General features: G+C 40.7%; 1 protein-coding gene across 5 annotated transcripts in view; it reads right to left on the bottom strand.

The window, feature by feature from the left end:
* The window catches only part of IKZF2 (IKAROS family zinc finger 2), a 109672-nt gene that overhangs the window by 62708 nt on the left and 25992 nt on the right, over positions 1-20972 (bottom strand). The window lies entirely within an intron of this gene.

The following is a 20972-nucleotide window of genomic DNA, read 5'->3' as shown; positions in this document are numbered from 1 at the left end:
GCTTTGGGATCATTGGCTTCCTTAAAGATACCATCATCAGGGAATTCTCACTCTAGGGTAAGAATAAAGCTTTTACCAAGAAGCAGAGCCCAAGATGCTCAAAGCTTGGAGATTTATTTTAGGCAGCTGCACCCCGCACACACGGAGGTGGAATATTCCAGTTTCCAACTTTTAGTTCTGGTGGGAGACATAAAGAAAAAGGCGTTTTTGCAGTGACTACTGAAGACGAAAAAGAAAGAAAAAATCATATGGGTCAAACAAATAGAAATGCTTCATTTGCTGTGAAAATAATTTGAGTTGACTCAAGACTTTTATTTGAGCAAAAGAAAATATAACATTTCTTGAGTTGTATAACCTCGTCCTTTCAAGTGCTGGCCCTTTTGAGCTGAAATACATCAAACAAACATGGAAATGTTTTCTACTTTCAAACATCAGAAGCTATTTCAATGCTGCTGAAGTGTTTTCTCCCTCAACATTTTCATCTAACTTAACTTAAATTTCAGTCCAGTGCCACTCACAAGCTGCCTTTTTCAACAAATTTACTACTTGTCATTTCCACCTAGCCATTTCCACAGCAAGCTCGTTCCCAGCAGGCTGTAAGGATGCAAACCAGTTTCAAGCTAGTCTTTTGTATCAGGAACAAACGGAGCACTAAACTCCTTTAAATCAAGGAATTTCTGAAAGAGGCATTGTTTAAAACTAACTCACTCTAAAAAAGCAAACATTTCAAACCTCTATGTGCGCTTAACTCTCTAATGGTATGGTTATGAAAAGCTGTACCTCCTATCCCTTTCTTCAGCACAGATGCTCAGTTCAGAAGCCCTCACTGTGCTCCTGGCTGCCCAGCCCCAGCCAGACTGTAGAAACTCTGCCATCCTTACACCTCCCAGTCATGGGTCCTGGTGCCATACCCTCTGCTGTGCCAGCTGAAAAAATGACCTGAGGCGGGAAAGGGGCTGCTGAGAATAATGCAAAAAGGGAGTAGTGCTGACCCCAATGCAAGCCACAGGCTCCTCAAGGACCCACCTTTCATCTCGTGCCTGCACGTTCTGCCTTCTGTGGGGTACGAGTCTGGGTTCGGTTCCAGCTCTGCTCGCAAACACATGTGAGACCAGGGAAGTCAGCGCACGGCTGCTACAGATACTTCAGTCCCTCGCTGAATTTATAAAAACCCTTCACTTCTCTGGGCCCTAAACTTCTACTCAGAATCAGTTAAGGCACTTTAATAAATCTTACTTGGCATCTAGTTGCATCCTTAGGTGCCCCAACACATGTTTAAACAGGAATCTAAATCTCTTTGCAACTCAGTTCATCTACAAAATAGAGGTTGTAACTCTCTATGTTATGGGGGTTCAGTGACAATAAATTGATTAATGTTGGAGATTAATGTTCGCGTGCTGAAGTCAATGGAAGCAGAAACAAATCCTAATGCACTGTAAGTAGTACACACTTCTTACAGGAATCCCAGCATTTGTAAAGGCAGTGCCTCTCTATCAGGGCCAAGATACATTTGCTCACAAAGAAACTTGAACAATTTTCATGGCATATATTTTGGCTCAAGCTAGTAGTAGCAGCCTGCCTCTTTTATGAGCCCTTCAGAAAAAATATCATTTTACATCTTTTAAGTTCTCTACTGTTGGGTTCAATGAAATTGATGCAGAACTACTTGGAATGTAAAATCAAGCGACAACTGAAGTTTAACACAGGCTGGAAGAAAAAGAAAGGCAGGCAGGACTTTGCATATGTTTATACAAAAGAGAAATTGTTCAAGTGAGTGGGAAGAAATTTCTAATGCTAATGTCTTATTGATATGACCCCATGCCAGTTGAGATGTCTTTTACAAAGACCATATCACGTGCTGTTGATTCCATGACTCATTGTTTCCAATGTTAGATTAAAAGTATGGCTGGGTACTACACTAAGAAGGAAAATAAATTTGTGTCGCTACAGTCAGTTTTTCTTATATTGCAAACAGAATACATTGATTAAAAAAAAAAAATCATATTCTGGATGTTAATTTAATCAAAAGTATTTCATTAATAGTAATTTGGAAAGAAAAAGTAACTACATCTGCTGAAATAGTATCTGAAGAGACATGGAACAAAATCCTATCTAGTATTTAATAAATTTTATTATTCTCCCCCTCTGTAAACACAGTGTATGACTAAAGCTGGCTTTAAAGAGGGGTTGCATTATACAGGAAGTGTCCAGGCTGTCATCAAAAAAAAAATAATGAAGATGAAGCAGGCCTTGATTCAAGCAGGGGAAGAACCTCCACCTCGCTTTGGGGTCTACAGTGACACTTGAAGCACTTGCTCAGGTTGACTGAAGCCAGGCTCTCCATGGCACTGACACAACCCCTACCTTCTAAGCTGGCAAGGGTGTTGATCACACATCTGTCTTCATCAGAAATTCCATCTGGATGTTGGAAATCTTCTCAATTTAGATCTCATCAAGACTTGCAAACATCTGCAGAGAGCTTTGATTTCTAGACACCAAAGGCTTCCAGTGGGAAAAAAGCTTCTCTGAATAGTTTCCCACCCACTCTCACAGCAAGACTGATAACAGTACATTTATACCTGTGCTTTTGGATAGAAAAGGTACACGCATACATATATATGTACACACATGTGCTTCTGCTGCTGAAGCTACGCTCTTTTCTTAGCTTGGGTTTGATGCCCCTGCTTAAAAAATATCACAGCATCCTGAGCTCATCAGAACACTCTTCGTCCTAGAGTCCAGCACTACAGGTTTTAATAAGAAAATGCCTATGCTATCAGGTTTTGTTTCTATTGTATCTTTATCTGGTGGCTGGAGAATTTAGGTGCAGGAAAGAACATGAGTGTCAGCTGGATACCAAATATCATTGGCCAGTGGTGAGTCAAACAAATGGCAGGACTGAATGGAACAGATTTGACCCAGAGGTTAGCAACCTTTCAAAATATTACACGTGACCCTTCCTTAAATGGATTAGATGACACATTCTCAGCCAAACACAAACCAGAAAATGGCATGGTTATCCTCCTGTTTGCCCTCTTTGTGGAAAAAAGGGAGGACAAACTTTCAACTTTCTTAAAAAGGCAGTGAGCTTTCTGCATTCCTGACCTTTCACTTGCAGAGGGAATGCTGATTTCTTGCTGAGCTATGGCTCTGATCATCCTTGCCAAAGCTAAGATGTACATGAGCTGGCTTACCCTTGTTTCCACTGGCTGCTGGAGCACGCCAAAAAGACCGTGTGCCCTACTGCCTCAAGCGCCGAGCCAAGCAACATGATACTTTTCAGAACCTTATATAGCACTTTAGAGCTGTATAGAGAAGCTCGAAACAGGATGACATAGAGGGCAGCGGTGCAGGGAAGCTGAGAAGTGTCTTCTACTTTTGCTCTCAAGCAGATCAAATGGTCAGTTCCAAAGTGGGGCATGATAAACTCCCTAAATTTTTGGAATCAAAAGTTAGTTGAAAGACTAGAATAACACACAGTAGGAGGGGAAAGTGGATGTGATCACCCACAGACAAAAAAAGAAGGTTTATTGAAGCATTGCAGTATGACAATCATGCATTGCAAATACCTCAGTGAAAATTTGCAGCCAGCACTGGAGGCCTGAGGTTTCAGCATTGCCAGGGCAGGTCAGCTAACCAGAGCAGCCCGGGAGCTGCGTTTGGCTCTGTTATTTCTCCCAGTGAGCCCAATGGGAAACACTTCTGCTGAACTACAAAATATCCAAGTTACTGTTTGAATAGACTTAGTACTACCCCTTCCAGCAGAGCTGTGCCTACAGATCGCAAACAATGCCAGGGTCCTGTGCTGCCTGGTGCTCTGTTTTACACAAGAGAAGAAAAAGGTGCAACAGCAGAAAGTCAGGAGGTCTGTACCTGCAGTGCTCATTCCTCTTTCCTGTTATTTAGTGTAGCGCCTAATACATGCCACAGTCCTACAATTCAACTTCTGAATAAAAAGTGACTAGAGTTTCATTTTACAGTCATTGTAGCATATATCTGGGGTGCTCTCTACCAATATCGGCACAGACAGACTGCATCTTCAGGCCTAAAGGAGAAGAGAATTTGGCCCAAGATGTTAAAGGGTTGTTTTAAGGAATGTCTTTTTTTTCTCCCCTCTCTCTCTCTCCATTTGTTTGTTTTGGAATTGATACCAGGAAAAAAAAAATGTAACTAGGAAACAGAATACATAACCGCCTGAGGTGATGTACAAGAAGTTTCTTCGCATTCTCTGACTTTTTCCTGGTTAAAACCAGTTTGCCTGGGGATGGGCCAGCTCGGTTTCGGCTTCTCCTGCTTTCCCAGCATTCCACAGACTAACATGACCTCCATTAACTCAACAGAGCAACTGGATCCAGCTAACAAAATCCAACACATGTAGGCACTTGTCCCTCTCGTCCTCAAGGGTAGAGAAAAAAAATATATAGTTGTTCCAAAACTGGCCGCACCATTTCCAACCCTTATCCTCACACAACAGATGCTATCAAGACTGTTTATTGCTGGTCAAAGGCTGCAGCAGCTTCTCTGCACCCTTTCTGCTTGTTGGATTAACACCCAGTTGCTAAGGGAGCAGTGGATATAGCGAGGGAGCTTTGTGAAAAATAGTTTACAACAAATGATAAATAACTAGTAGCCAGCTCTATACTTGTGTTGGCTGCGTGTCAGGGTATTTGTTACCAAGAATATGGATTTGTCCCAGTTTAGAAAAAACAAACAAGCACCAAACCAAGCAACAACAGAAAACCTCAGAATTGTAGCAATCTGGACATAATTTGATGGATTAGAAGGCATGGGGGAGGGAAAGATCTAGTCAGCCTGCAAAACTACGTATCTGGAGATGCAGAGACGGTGGGGAATGCACTGAAGATAACAGACTGGCCTCATATTTCATTATTTATTCAGAATTCTCATTTTTTCAGCAGAAATTCCACTTTAAAAAAGTTCAGTAGCTTTCAGCAGCAGGCCACTGTTATGAATTAAAAACAAAACCAAACCAAACGTCTATACTATTCACATTCGGGACCAACACTCATGAGCCCAGTCTCGGCAGTGGCAGGTCTTATATGCTATCTATGTCCTCCTGCTTTCAATAAAACTGTTTTTCTGAACTTACAATTTAGTGAACAAGAGAAGCTTCAGACCTAGTAATTCCAAAACTGGACTGTGCACCCCATCTAGAACAGAAAACTATAGTACCTTGAGGGACTGCATTATTTTCTTGACCGTGCTGTTTGTCAGGCTGCACTATTACTTGTGACAACCTTACAAATGCTAAATTAGATCTTAATCCACAAAGGCTCCTTCAGTGAAACCAGCCCTTCACAAAGCAGCTGTGCTGTCTAGCTGCCGATCCAGAGGCAGACGCTGAAGCCTTGCTCTAGATGAAGCTTAAAGCCATTCTGAATCCATCCTGCTGTAAGTGGATATCCACTTTAACTGAAACAGGGAACCAAAGGCCGGGTGTGATGCTGGTTTAATCACATCCTCAAGGAGACAAAAACTGACACACCCCCTACTCAGGGGCCACGTAAGAACAAGGCAGAGCCTTAACATATTTCTGACCATGATGGAAGTATAAGCCCTTTCCAGACAGGGACCCTTTCTCCAGCTCCTTCCTATTAAATACAAAACAAAATACCAACCACAGAAAACTCCGTAAAGTCCACAGAGTAAATAACCAGAATGGAGATGAGCAATGGGAGATGGTGGAGAAATGAGCCTGAATGAAGTGTTGCACAAGGACTGTTGAAGTTTGAGTAGGGCTGGCTAGTTTAGTTTATCGTATCAGCAAAGTAAGCAGGGAAAAGTGAAACCGCTTCATATTTATAAATTTAAATAAATACTTCTAAGGACTTTGCACCTTGGTAAGGATTCCAGGTACCACAGTAATACCAAAAGGAATAAAAAGTATCATCAAGCTCGTACAGCAGTTGCTATGTCTCTGTTATTTGAGCAAATGGAGAAGTCTGTACTTCTTATCCCCAGTTTAATCTCAGATGTAATCTGGTGGTACGTGTATTTAACCAAACTCCTCATTACAGTGCATACGATTTCCAGTAGCAGATGGCACCCTGGGTGATGCTACAAAGATCATTACTGTTATGAGCATATAGTATATCAAAACAACCACTGTATTTAAAGTAACCAACATCAGAGATGTCCTCACCATACTCAAATTCCAGAACGGTTTTGTGTATGCATTCCCATCTGTCTTTGTCCTTAGCCATGGTAAGTTTAACTATCACCTCACCATTTACTGCTGCAAGGGCAAATTTATGCCACCTAGTTTTACACATCTAACAGCTAGTTAGCCAAGTCCCAGCTAGCACTGCCTAGGTTTCTTGTGAAGTCAATCCAAATAAATAAGCATTTCCAGAGGGCAAATAATTTCATCCTACCTGTTCTGTGAAATGATGATTTCTGGAAGAGCCTACAGAATAAGGTGAATGACTAGTTTGGACTGGATATCTAGCTTCTGCAGGGCTGAAGTTCCTCAAAATGAACTCCATGTGGACAGGACTATTCAGTGCAGAACTTCACAGATCATTCCACAGAAGCTGGAAAATCTTTTACCTGCTATTGCAGCTGAAACCATTTATTACTAAGACAACAGCTCTAAACCATGTTCAGAGCTAGAAGTCATCCTCACTAGATATCAAGCAAAGCTGGCCTATGTTGCTACGCCTGCCCATAGCACGGGGGGGTATGCTTATATTGCCCACCACCACCTCCATTCTATTTTCTTGCCTGTTTTGTCCCTTGTCATTTTAATTATCTTATTGATTCTTACAGAAACAAATAAAAACTCAAACTGGGAAGAGGAAAAGATAATGGGTACTTGTCTTCCAATAATGCCCAAAATCTACTCTTCTGCTCTACAGTGGTAAAAATGAGACCTTTTTCTTTCCCCTGTTCACAAGGCAGAAATAGCAGGAGTTAAAAGAAGTGGAGAAACAAACTCACCTATGAAAGGAAAGCTTTCATATACTATGACTTTGCAACGAGGTTACAAGCATTCACACAAAATGTCATGTAGTGAGACAGAACCTACCGTTAAGTCACTGTGAAACACTGAAAGGAAAACTATCAATAAAAAAGAAGAGTGCAGTGTGGTTTAAGAAGTCCAGAGCCAGGTAGGATTGAGACACATTAAGATCAGAAGAGGTTGCCATGATCTTCTAGTCTGACCTCTCTACTCACAGAGCTTCTCCTATCAGTGCCTGCACAGAAGACACAGCTTGTTGGCTGTTATCTTTCCTTAAACCACTGACGCTCTTGCTCCGCGGGTGCCAGAGGCAGGCAGTGCAAAGGTTCCTATCAACTTGTTTCACTCCCTTGTGAATAGCAAACACATTACATACAGAACTCTTCTGAAGACAGTCCTGAACTCTAATGGTGTGACTGATGTAATTAACTCAGGATCCATTACAGGCGTGCTGTGATCTGCCCTGAAAATACCAGGGCATGGGGCTGCACTTGGCTGGCCACCATGCTAAGTCTTCCTTCCCGTCAAACTTCTAGCCAGGACTTTGGGCAAGGCCAGGTTTAATCTCAGGCTATGAGCATGTATGAAAGCATAGCCCTGGAAAAAGAGCAGATTAATAGAAGCTGGAGTTCCTCCTAACTCCAGAAGTGCTGCTAGGGCAGAAGTCCTGCAAGCTGACTCACACTGTTCCCCACCCTCCGCGAAAGAAGCGATTTTGTAGAAGAGACCTATAAACTTACACAGAAAAGAAACCTCACAGGCTTACTCAAAGGAGGGGGAAAAAAGAAAAAAAAAAAAAAAGAGAAACACAGAGAGAATTTAGCAACACTAGGATATTTTTTGGACGTTAAAAAAAAAAAAAAAAAATAATGGAGAAAAAGAACTACTCCCTTTAGTTAGTTACTTTTAGTTAGTGTTCAAGAGAGTTGTACCAGCTATGTTCTCCCCCCGACAAAACACTGTGTTTTGGTTTTTAAATTCTGGCTTTCCATAGCTCCAGATTTTCCTCCCGATTTTTGAAGCAAAGCCTGGTCACACAACTCAACCAGAAGAACAGGCAGCGTACAGTTCGTGGCAGCAGGGATACGAGAATGAGCAGGCAAGGGATGAGGGTCCTATCCCATCCACTGCTGCTGGAACAACCACACAACAACGCCACTCAAGCCTGGGTCCTGTTCTGAGTGGTGGAAAAAATAATCACTTCTTCCTACAGTGAAACTGCAAAGGATCAACAGGTTTTCTATGCTATTTAAGGGGAGAAAAATTAGTTTTGGCTTATATTAAGAGCGGCTGCTCTCAAATTAGAGATTATTCTAATAGACATTATCTCCAGTTGGTTTGAGTTCTTTGGTTGCTGCCTGAGCAGAGCTGGAAAACAGATTTGTACTCTCTGCAATAAATTATTGACTGCTATGACTCTCAGGAAGCCCAAGGTGTGGTCCTTGCTGGCAGGTGTGAGAGTGTTTGTTTGCCAGCCTTTCCCCCAGCTGAAGGAAAGGTGCTCATAAAGTAAAACTGCAGAAGAAAAGCAAAAAGTGAGAGCCAGGATTCCCCTACATGACTTTTCAGTGTCCAGTGGAAATGCACATTTTGACCATGTTGAACAACTGAAGTGTATGTCAGAGCACAAAGACACCCCACACCAGAAAACTGGGGTTTATATTGGTCTGTAATGTGTATGGAGATGAACAAACTTTGCTACGTCTCCTTCAGAGCCACTGGCAAACACGATGAGGAATGCAGAAAGCACAGATCATGCGTGCACCATGCAGACCAACTGCAGAGCAAATAAGGACAGATCACTGCTGCATATCAGACCACTTTTAACAGCCATTAAAGGATATTCCTGTCCTGTACGATGGTGTTTCTGGAGATTCAGGTGGAGTTTAATTACCTGCTCTGCCCAATGCCCATCCTGGGAGGCAGGCATGGAAAAGTCCTTACCCTTTCCCTTGCAGAGGGGAGAAAAATGAAACAGAAAGGTGAAGCAGCTTGCTTAAGTCTGCCTTGTGAGCTAGAACTAGGTTTTACCACCTCCTGCCTCCCAACCCAGTTTTCAGTCCTGCAGACCACGCCACCTCTCAGATCTGTTCCAGGTGAGCAGATAACACGCGTGTACTTCATACCACAGAGGAGGAAAAGTCATAGCGAAAAATGACTCAAGGATTCAAAGGTTTGGTGTGATTTATAACTAAGCAACCTGGGAACAGTGGAGGCTGATGATACAAGTAGGTAAAAGCATAAAATTAGGACTGGAGCTAAGGTGGTGCACTAAGCATAACAACCTGACTGCAAACAGCAATTCTTTCCACACCTCTCCAGTGCTCTCTGAACCCTTCAGACACAAGGCAATTTGGATTTCTTTCGTGAATCCCTGGGTCTGTGCTCAGTTAACAACTCAGCACTGTATCCCCACATTTTTCCTCTTCACGTGGCAAAAGATTAGTTACAAGTTTCAAGATAATAACTTTTTTAATCAATGGTATCATTCATAGGGCACTGCCAGTACAAAAACCCAAGGGATGTAAAATTAAATGCCTCATGTCCTCAAACCTTTTAAAGTATATTTCCTAGGGATTTGGTTGCTGAAAAGTTCTGATGACACCAGGCAGTTCAGAGTTACGCTTCATGGATGTTTTCATTGTTCTGGCCTCCTGTTCTAAAAGCACAAGTGCTAATTCCTCCTAGTTAGAAATAGGAAACTTTATTAAACCGACCAGTTCTACCTCATATCACTAGAAAGTAATGCCCATTGCTATCTCCTGGTTGTAAAAAGCCGGACTTCAAAATAAATCTAAGGCTCTGGAAACAGAAAGATATCATGCCTAGACTTACAACAGTTGGAACAGCACAAATATTCTGAAATGAACTGCTCTATGGTCAGAGGCTCTGAAAAAGAACACAACTTAAAAGCCCTGAAGTTACAGGCTAATTTCAGTACTTGGTGAAACTTAAAATAAAGCATCCACGTAGACCTGTTCAGGATTGGGGCCCTCATTTGTTTCTAACTGAAGAAATGAAAACTATCATTATATAGTTCTGGAAAAGGCTTATTCCCAAACAGATCGTATTTACAGGCCAAATTCCACCCTCCCATGTTTACATGCAGGTCCCATAAAAAAATTAAATACCATCCCTTGAAGATGACGAGATCATGCAAATACCTATGACCACACCACAGGTGTGCTTTGAGGGGAGCAGAGTGACCCCAATTTCTTCTGAAAAACTACCTCTTAACAGACTTTTTCACCTGTCACAGACCTGACAAATTTACACTTACAGAAAAATAAATGAGTTTCCATAGCCATAGGAAAGGTGCTGCTTTTAGCTTATCTGAGAGTTAAGACTTCCAAGATCACAAGCATTTTCTCCATCTCCTTGAAAGCACCACCTCAGCCATACCTCAGCGGGCCAACACTGAGGGAAACTAAAAGGGTATGCCAACATTTAAAATCAAAATCACCACCTTTCCGTATGACAGATAGGAACATTTCTTGCTGAAAATGATTTTCAGTTTATTTTAATTTAAAAAATGCATTTTTTTTTAATAATCTTTGTGAGCAAGCAAATCTGCCTGGCAGCGCCCTCTCCACAGTGCTGCTGAACCTTGTGATTGTGGGGGGACGACACAGGCTGTTAACCTCTGTATTGTCGGGTCAGCATCACAACAACATGCCCCTCTGACAATCCTACACCTCCCATCAGAGCATTCCTCTACTCCCGCTTGTTTTTCCAAGTTTAATTAAAATCCACCACAGTTTTTTTCCCATTTGCTCTGAGGCCTGAGTGCCTCTGCCTCATTTCTGCTTCTGGAAAGCAGCAGGAACGGAGGGGTTAACACTCTGTATTCAGAACAAAAACCGCAAAGCTGAGGCAGATCTGCACTCATCCAATCCATTCCCTGACAAAACTTGTTGCTAGTCCTGTCTGCACCATCCTAGATCTCCCAGGTTTCACTGGCCTCTAGCCAAAAGTGTCGTTTTACTCTCATAATGAAGGGGGCCAGAAGGATTTATCTTTCCCAACCTCTCCCTACATTATGTCCATCCCTGCAGAGCAATCTTCTTGTTTTTCCACATTTTCTTGCAGTCTGAAACCCTCCCAAGGGCATATCCCCAAGGATCTGCTGAGATGGAGAGCTTCTCAGCTTACAGCTTCTGCCTACAGTGCTGCATTTAGCCCATTAAAAATCCCAATAAGGTTACACATAAAAGCTCCTTCAAAGTTTTGGCCCTGACACTTTACTCCTTGCTTTCTAAATCAAGTTGTGCCTTATTTGAAAATCTTTAGAAATTGTTTGGAGGAGTGAATGACCTATTCTGAGGCTTTAAAATTAGATCGAGAGTATAAAGCTGCTTCCTCCCAAGCCACTGTATTACTAAACAAGGAAACGGTCACACAATAAAATTTCCACAAGAAGAATGGAGTCTGTAAACTGAAGCTGTCACAGGTGAAGTAGTAAAAAAAAAAAAAAAAGGCACCAAGGCTAATGATTTAGTATTTGTTAAGGTCCTGAAAACTATTTAAATATATACCAAATACAGTTCACATCTTCCAATTTGCATTGAGAAATACCTCCCTTGAAACAATCACCCCTCCATAAAGCCAAACTTCTGGGGTCAAACATTTTCCCTAGAAAACAGGTGCAGCCTTGAGAGACTCAGGTTAATGGTGGAGATGCCAACTTTACCTTTATCTGCTTAAGAAGTCACAGTATTACAGACAAGTAAAAATGAAGTCTGTCCACTGGATCCCTCCTTTCCCTTTTCAGTCTTTTCTCCCAACAATATATTGTGACCAAGTTAGTCACAATATTCCCACTGGTTCATGAAAGCACTCACGAACACCAAAAGCACACCTGAAAAGCAACCCAAAAAATCCAGTTCCGTACAATGCTATGTTAGCTTTCTCTGAAAGGATTTGTTTTCCTGATCCTGGAAGACTAATCCAAGACTTAAATTGTTATCCTCCTGGCCCGTAAAGAAAACCCAACAATAAAAGTTCTGCAGCTGGAACTTAACAAACAACCCCATTGACAAGGCACAAATACCTGTTCTGACACGGCGCTTATTGGCTCAGTCAATACTACAGTTGGAGTAGAAACCTCCCTTATTTTTAGGCAAAGTGAGCAAATACAAGTCTGAAAGCTGGGGGAAGGATCGTGAAGCCAGTAAGTGCTATTTTTACACACTAATTGCCAATAAAACCACACTCAAGGAAAGAACTAATACATCCATTGTTCCCCATTGCCATGGTCTACTGAAGGGAATCTCAACTAGATTGAGCCTGCCTTGAGTTTTACTTTGTGTTTTGATTCCAGCTTTGATAAGGTCACACCTTAGAAGAGCCATGCACAGCGTAACAGATGGGAATAAAGCTTTCAGCTACTCCCAGACTCTGCTAATAGCATTTCTAAGAGAAGAAAAATCAAAATTGTTTTTAATATCTATATAAATAGGTATATGAGTTTTCAAGTTACTTTTGCTCCCACCTCATCCCACCAACCCACACGGGGATGATTTCTGCTGCAGTGGAGGCTGTAACAGCTGAGAGCACAGAGGCAAATACCCACTCAGGCAAGCAGAGCATCTGTAGCCGCATCCCCCCCCAAGGACTGTGATTGCTCCTGGCCTCCTCTCGGATGAGCCGCAACTCCTCAGGGAGGCAACTCCTACCATGAGCTCTGCAAACTATCCAGTTCCCCAAATCCAACCTACTCCTACAGTGTCAGAGACCAGTTTATGCTTAGACCATCCCTCCCAAACAATCCAGCCAACCTCCACTGCTGCTCTGCTCCTGGCACCGATTCCACACTCTGAACTGACCCCTCTGATGCCTCAGGCCCTTCCTTCAGTCTCCTTCCTGCTGCCAGCTTGGAATTCAATCCATCTTCAGAGGCATTGGTAAGACAGCAACAGTGTCAACTACAGGATATACTACAGAATTTAAAAATAAATAAATAAAAAAAATAATAAAAAATACATAAAAACATATATATATAGATAGATATATATGAAAAAAAAAAAAGTGAGGTAATGGTGACCTAATTTCCTAGCCTGGCTGTCTGCTAACCACAACTATAAGGTTTCAGAAACTTTGGCTCACTCTCAGCTTTCTCTAAAAATGCCTTCTCTGTAAAAGAGAAATAAGCATATTACGTTGTTTTCAAATAATACCATTCTGAAAAAAAACCAAAACAAAACAAAGGAAGGCCACAAAACTTGCATCCCCACGAGTAATGAGCCAAAAAACTTTTTTATTCATTTCAAACTTCTAAAAGAAATACGAGGTTTTATGTAGAAAGCAGCTTAACTCAAGTCCATCGTCAAGAACGATGCTGTCACACAAATGACTCTGTACCAAGATTTCTACAACACGTGCTTAATCTCCAGTGAATTACGTTAGAAAAACCTTCAGTTTAGTATCACTTTATATCAGGTCAAGAGATAAGCAGTGACATTATTAGTCATAATACTGAAAATCAACTGCAAGGAGAAAATTTTGGAAACTGCATGCCATAAGAATGAAATGCTAGGAAAATGTGGGAAGTGATGAGCTTAAGGCTGTGGCAGTTGGACAGATGCAGAAGAGGTTGTGCTTAGCAAAGCCTCAGGAATTCCCTAGGGACAGCACTGCAGTGACATAAAGGAATTTCAGGGGCTGTTGTATACTCAGAGCACTAAAAAGAATTTCACGAGATTCTTCACCAGACAGCAATAGCTAAGTCAAGAGCTAAGAACTAAAGTAGGAGCCAATACAGTAAATAGACTTAAGAGCAGGAGCCAAAAAGTACCAAAGTTAAAATGTTTCAGGTTGGAATGAAATCAAAACATCACTCCAGAGGTCAGTTTAAATCTTTTTTAAAAAAATACACTATACTCATTTATTTATATAGGCTCTTCTTGCCTATTCATGTATTCGACAGAAGTATAATAAGCCCATAATGTTGTTTTGGTGTGTTCTTCCATGTTTCAGTGTATTGCATTTGCACATCACGTTACAGTAGCTAAAAGCAAAAGAATGAACCTGAATTGAAACAGGACTAGATCAGTAAAGAAACAGAGCCATCACACATCAAGTCAAGTTTGATAGATGGGAGCCTGAAGTAGCTACAACAGCATACAGCCATGTGTGCCTAAACTAAATAGTTCATACTTGGGGGTTAGTACACACACCTACTCAAAACCACAAGCCAGTACATTGGTCAAGAAAAACAAACAAAAACAAAACAGATTAGGCTGCATTCACATGGGTCACAAAGACATTTGTTTTGGAAAACAGAAAAGGTCTAGAACAGCTGTGGAGAAGAGGGGGCAAAAAGCCTAACCAAATTCAATGTGGAGCTTAAGGGAACTGAGAGATAGTTGCCTCTGTCACAGCTAAGGACAGCAAGGCTCCTCCATTCTTAACTAGGGATCACAGCAAAAACATGGCTGAGAAATTGCAGTACCATACACAGAAACCAGTAAAAAAGCAAAGTATGTGGTTATTCTTCTATAAGGTTTCATTCAACAATGGTCTTAGGTGCACACAGAAATCCTGTACAAGCCAAAGGGGCTTGCTAGTGTCTTCAGACCCGCGGTGAACGGGGAGAGGATTACTCAAAGTTAAACAAGCACATAACTGTTTAACTAAATATTGTGCTACTGAATTCCGATCCAAGACATTCACTCAATACCCGTATCGATTAACTTGTATAAAACCCGATTCAGTTCCTCAAGGACATATTAGTACTATTCCAGAAACAGCACAATGAAAAGCAATCAGGAAAATGCCAAATACCAAAACCCATACTTTATGAAGAATAACTGAAGAAAGCAGGTTGATTCCCAGCGGAAGAGAAAATTTCTAGGAGAACTTTTAAAATTTTTTTATCAGTACAGGAGGGACAGACATCATTCACACACCAACTGTTTCACAGTGGTAAAAGGTCCAGAAAAGAAGAAGCTGTGTAAAAAGAAGAACAGAAGTAAACAGATTTGCTTCAATGCCTGGTTAACTCAGGCAAATATAACTTGGAGAAGAAAACTGAAGTTTTTAACTGAGCTTACAGAAGATTTACAAAATAGCAGTTCTAGATGAATCCACCTAAGCTCCCAGATCAACTGGTTTGTGTTGGACCAGTCCCTGCTGAACAGCCAACCAACAGCCAAAATCCAGCTTCAGGGGCTCAGAGGGAATAAAAGACAGTGAACACAGGCCATCTGATACTTTTTTCAGGAAAGAAGATAAAAATAAAATTATTCCAAAGACTGTCTCCCTAAAGTGTCCTCAGTTTCGCTAGTTCCACCACCATCAAGCAGACAAAAACACCAGCTTTGCTCATTTGCGCTAAGTACCTCAAATACTGCAGATCACTGACATGGTTCAAGAAAAAGAAGAAATTTACCATTCTTATCACAAAGCATTTCCTACATCCAGCTAAATGTTAGCAAAGCCCTTGGCCTCTCAGAATGTCCTATACATAAACCACAACCATGAGTTTCTCTAATGTGTCATGACTGTTTACCAAATCACTATTCAGCAGAACTACCATGGGGACAGAGGAAGATGCTTCTCTACTTCCTGGCTTTTAGACACAGATACCTCACAAGTTTGCGTTTCTTCAGCTTTATAAATGCAGGCCATGGACATCGAAAAATCCTGGACCTATCAAGTCTTACTAATATTGCTAATGCAATATTGAAAGGATGCTGTATTACACCGAGGTCTATTAGCACCCATAGACCTCATGTGCCATTTTTCAGTTTGCCTCCAGCAAATAAATACTTCAATAAAGAAAAAAAAAAAAAAAAAGCATTATGTTCACTCCTCTGTTTCAAGGAAACATGTAAAAACTCAGTGATAGTTTTCAACCAAAATGTGCTTTTGCTTCCTCTTGTCAAGCAGCCCTTGTAAAGATAGTAAACCCAGCAGTGGAAATAGGTGTAGACATGGAAACAAATTTGCAAGAACTGATCCCTATTTGTCTCATTGTCTGTAAGATAAGGAATTATCATATTCCAAGAACCAACCTCAGGGTGAGCAGGTACTAATCTGTGGTGAATTTTACAAGCCCCCACCCACCCCAGAAAACATACCAAAACACCAAATTGTATTCAAAGCATATACATGCACCATTTCTCATTGTTCAGGTTTGACAGACAAGATATCTTGAGGTAAGGGTCGTTAGAATAGCTTTTTCCTGAACAGCACTATAGATATATTCTCTTACATAAAGATACTGAACATATCTCCCAGAAAAGCCCAGCCTCTTTCATTGTCACATCAGGCAACCCAGAAACTTGAAAATTCTGCATTAAAAGATCATTTTGAGGCAATCCTTTTTTTAAGAATCACTTGTAGTAGTTTTTTCCAGTAGCTACTTTAGGTACGATAAAAGCTGAGAGCACTGGGAAATTCCTATTCTTAGTCTTTAAAGAATACAGCAAGTCTTAAACGTGTGTCCAGAAAACTTCTGCCACTTAAGGGTACGTTTTCAAAGCAACTCATGGGAGGTACGCGCACAAATCCCATTATTCATTAACAGGATTAGCGAACACTGCTTTGAAAATATATCCCAGACTGTTCTGGCATTAACATGCACGTTTATTATACAAATCTCAAAGACATTATAATTTATTCTTTGTATGAAAACACTGGTCTACAAACTATTGTCCAAAAATTCCAGTTAGCCAGCCCCAATTAATCCCTTGTCTCATCTACTATCTGAGCAGGATACCTCATTTGTCTGACTGAAGTGACATTATACCACCCTACTTCACAGTGCAGGAGAGCTAGATTGTAAAATGGAATTTTGATCATGGGAGCGAATTAATGATTTCAGCCACACTACAGAAAAATGGCATTCCTTCTCTTATGATAAATATATGAGAAAGGAAACCAAACAATGTTTTATTATGGAGCTTTATGTTAAATAAAAATGATGACACATTTTTTAAAAAGAAATAAATGTTAATAAACTAGAACATCAGATACTCTAAATCAGAAGCACTATATTAGATCTATACTGATGGGACTTTACACCAAATGAAAATTCAGCACCAGCTGAGGATTTTCATACCGTATGAATATCTTCCATGGAAGTCAAAGCAAGTTTTCCAGAATATTTATACACAACCTACAATAGGTTTTATTTTTAAAAAATAATAATAAAAAATTACTTAGCCAAATTGTAATAACCATTAGAATTTCAGTTATCCAAGGGGGAGTTAAAACTCCAGCGCTCCAGACAAAGGCCTGAGCCTTGATTTCTGCCACAACACATTCATTTAAAATTGAAGGTGGGCTTAACCTTGTCCTGAACAAAGCAAGTAGAAAAAGTAACGCACTACATTTACTGACTCCTCGGGAACACATCAGGTTTTCAGACTCCACACCTACTGTCACTTGTCACCAGTAAGAAACACTGAATCCTCAAACTTACACTCTCAATCTAACTTTTCCCTTGTACTCAAGATTAGGTTCTGTGTATAGGAGTACAGAAAATAATATGTAAGTCACTCAAAATGCACATAAGGGGTATGAAACATAGTTTTTGAGGGAAAGATGTCTGACTGAAATCCGCATATTTTGATTTTATTAGAAATAGAGACATACGATTTAAAATGTTCTTTTTTTCCACTCATTCTTCCCCTCCTCAAAATATTTAGCCTGACACATGGCTGGTCTCAAGCTGGGATAGCAAGGGTTATTACAGAGGAGTGAAGTCACCTTGCTTCCAACAGCTAACGAAGCACAACACTTAATAGTGCCAAAATGTTACATCACTTAGACTCCTTCCACAGCTGCCCAGGGAAATGACTTTCCCTCTTTCACCTTCCTCTCATAAGGAGAGAAGGAAACACAAATGTCTGAAGATTTTCATTTTTTGCTGTGCTTTATGGTACACCAAACAAACAAACAAAAATAAAGAAAGAAAAATAAACAGACTCCCAGCCTTCAATAACTCCAAGCTTCCCCAAATCTATAGGAAAATATGGAACATCTCATCCAACTAAAGGCAGCTCTTAACCATCCCTCCATGTATCTCAAGGCTTCTTGTAGGCAACTGCTTCCTTGCTATAGACTCAGTATATGTCTTGCCAAGGAAAACCTCGGTTTTCCTACCAGAGCTCACGTCAAACAACAGGGTAGTAAACTCACACTGGAGTTGCTAAAAGTCAAGAAAAGTGCATGGAAAGAATATTTCTGCTGCTGCAAAATCTAACTGTGGCCCATGAAAAGCAAGACCTTGTGTATGTGCTCAGACACTGCAGGCCTTGGCTTGGACTTCGGAGTAGGGAGCGACTGTCATCAGCCTTTGAATTTGAGAAGATGAGGAAGGCGTTGCTTATGGCTCCAGGCAGGCCACACAATTGGTGACCTCTATAAAGTGAAACGGCGCCTCGTCACCCTACGTGACTTTCAGCCCCCCGCTGTCAGGCCGTCATGCCATCTGATCCCATTCAGAAATGTGTCAGGCTCCTGCCCACATTCTGGCAGAAGTGAAAGGGTAACTTAGTTTTTTTCGTTGTCTGCTGCTTCTCGTGACAATTTCCTAAGTTTAAATAGCTCGCCATCCTATCTGATATTTACCTCTTCCTATACTTTTCAATAGGCCCAATCCCATGCCCTTTCAAAAGGTTTAACTTACCAGGCTGACTAGATGTGGCAGAACGCACCTTCATTTCTTGACAGAGAGGAGAGATTCCCGAACTAGTTTTACAAGGGAGTTTGTGAAACGGAAGACGTCTAGTCGCTGAAGCGCAGACCTCTGCGTGGGCTAAGCTACCCCGACTCTCAGGCTTGTAAAACAGCGTCAACATTTCCCTTCTACGCTGGAAACGCTTTACCTGCAATATCACATCATGGCACGTGCCTTTTCGTAACTTTATCGTGTTGGTGCCTGACAGACATTTTGTGTCACTTAGAAATGTTCAGATCTTTTTCCTCCTCCATCATTTTCAGGCATGCAGGTTACAACAGAAATTCTTCTTAATCCCTGTATGTCCAGCCTTGCACCATTCACTATATTGTTTCATCTCTTTTTCATCACTCCAGCCCAAAAGCGTCAACTCTTTCTGTACAAGTTACTGATTCTTTTTCACATTGATATTGCCTTCTGATTTGACTTGGAAGATAAATCAGTACCTCCTCATTATTAATGACAATTCATTAACAAATATTTGAAACACATCTGTTTTGAGACTGAACCAGGAGGAGTTTGCAACCTTCTCATAGCCTGGTAATTCCCATCTATTATAGCCTGCCGTGACCTCCATTTAGACATTTTCTCATGTGCTTTATAATAGTTAAACTAAGAAGACAGAAGTTGATAGAGCAACTTTCTCAGTAATAGCATATAAGCTGTTCTATCAAAATGCAGGTAGAACAGGTATACTGTGTGTCTTGTTTCTAAGATAAATATATATTTTTAAAGAGAAAGTAATGGTGAATCAATTAATCACCAAGCTTTTTAAAGCTGGGATTTTTAAAAAAGCAACCAGGATACCTCCATTTAAATACTGTAGCTGAAGGTTGTCTCACATTTGGACTTCTCAGTTGTTTTCTAAACAAAAACTTTTAGCCACAGAGACCAGTGATTTTAAAAATAAATGTAAGCTTTATAGTAGATCGGGAACTTCTTTTTACTGCCTCAGGCAATATACTGTGTACTTATTTAAAAAGCTTAACGTTCATTTATTCACACATATGTTTTACGTGGTAATATATTAAAGATAATTAACAGCTTCATTTCCTAGATGATTTTTAAATTCATTATTTGCGTCAACCTTATCCTTAATGCAAACTGGAACTGGCCTCAACCTCTCATATCAGTTTTCATTCACCAGCTTGCAGAGGAGAGTCTTTCTGCTTTATCTTCTAGCTGTCTCACCCACTTTGAACTGTGAATAAACTGAGGAAAATATCCCTATACCAACAGAAAAAGCAACAACTATAGTAATAAAGCACTTTCAGCAACCAGCTCTGCTTTTAGGTGCTTATTTTGTGACATCCCAAATTTTAGTAGCTAGCCATTCCTTAACATTTCAGCAGCAAATAAATAACAGCAAAAGTGCTGCTTAAATAAGTGATTTTTTTTTTCTGTCACAGTCAATTTATATTTTAAAATAGGCTCTCAATTTCAAACTTAAGCAGGGTTTTAAAAAGTTATTGCACTGAACCTGAAAATCCAATTGACATTTTAAAACTCCCTTTTGGAACTATTGGTTATCTGTGTACTGGGGTGTTCAGCTTGCTCGGCTTACCTTTGGACAACTTTGGTTGCATATGTTCCTGAAGGCATCTTAAGGCGTTTTCCCCCTCATCCTCTCTTCCTCTTTTCTTTCCTCAATTCTTTGTACTATTGAGGTCACACTAATCCAGCTATAGTTGCTCACATTACTTTTGTGCTGAGATATGCCAGTGGCTACTCTACCATCCCTGCAAGTTGTATTTATTAAATTATGCCTTTGTGGACATTTATTTATTTAAAAACTCCAGGCTTGTGCAAAATAGTGTTAGCTAAGAGGAAGTACACAGAGTTTAATAGACAGGGATGGGCATGTTTTGCTAACTAGCTAATCAGACTCAGAAAAGCATAAACCCATTTAAAACTTCCTGGTAAAACCTGGTGCTGTCACAACCAGCCAGTCACTGGGGTACAGAGGAGTCGCTCTCCCTATTGTTCTCCTCCCTTCATTTTCTGCTCCGTTCACTCTCTGGGTTCCTGCTTTGAGCAAACCAGTATTTAAGGCAGCACAAGCTGCACTTGTCTGCACTGGCTGGCCAGGTCAAATAGCTTCACGGGGACACTTAACATCTACAAGCGCTATAGGATAATCCTGGAGTCCTGCCCAGCATTCCTGCTCTTGCTTTCATAATCATATATAAATTAACTGGCACTAATGAAACGTTCATAACTGTGTGTGGAATATTGCTGCGTGCCTAATGTGTATCTTCAGGTGCATAATTAATTGCTCTGTGAGGCATTTTGAGGCAGGGGGAA

Source organism: Streptopelia decaocto, assembly GCF_964273445.1.
Source record: "Streptopelia decaocto genome assembly, chromosome: 6".
Lineage (NCBI taxonomy): Eukaryota > Metazoa > Chordata > Aves > Columbiformes > Columbidae > Streptopelia > Streptopelia decaocto.
Note: the sequence above shows the minus strand (reverse complement) of the source record. Positions and strands in the feature narration are given on the sequence as shown.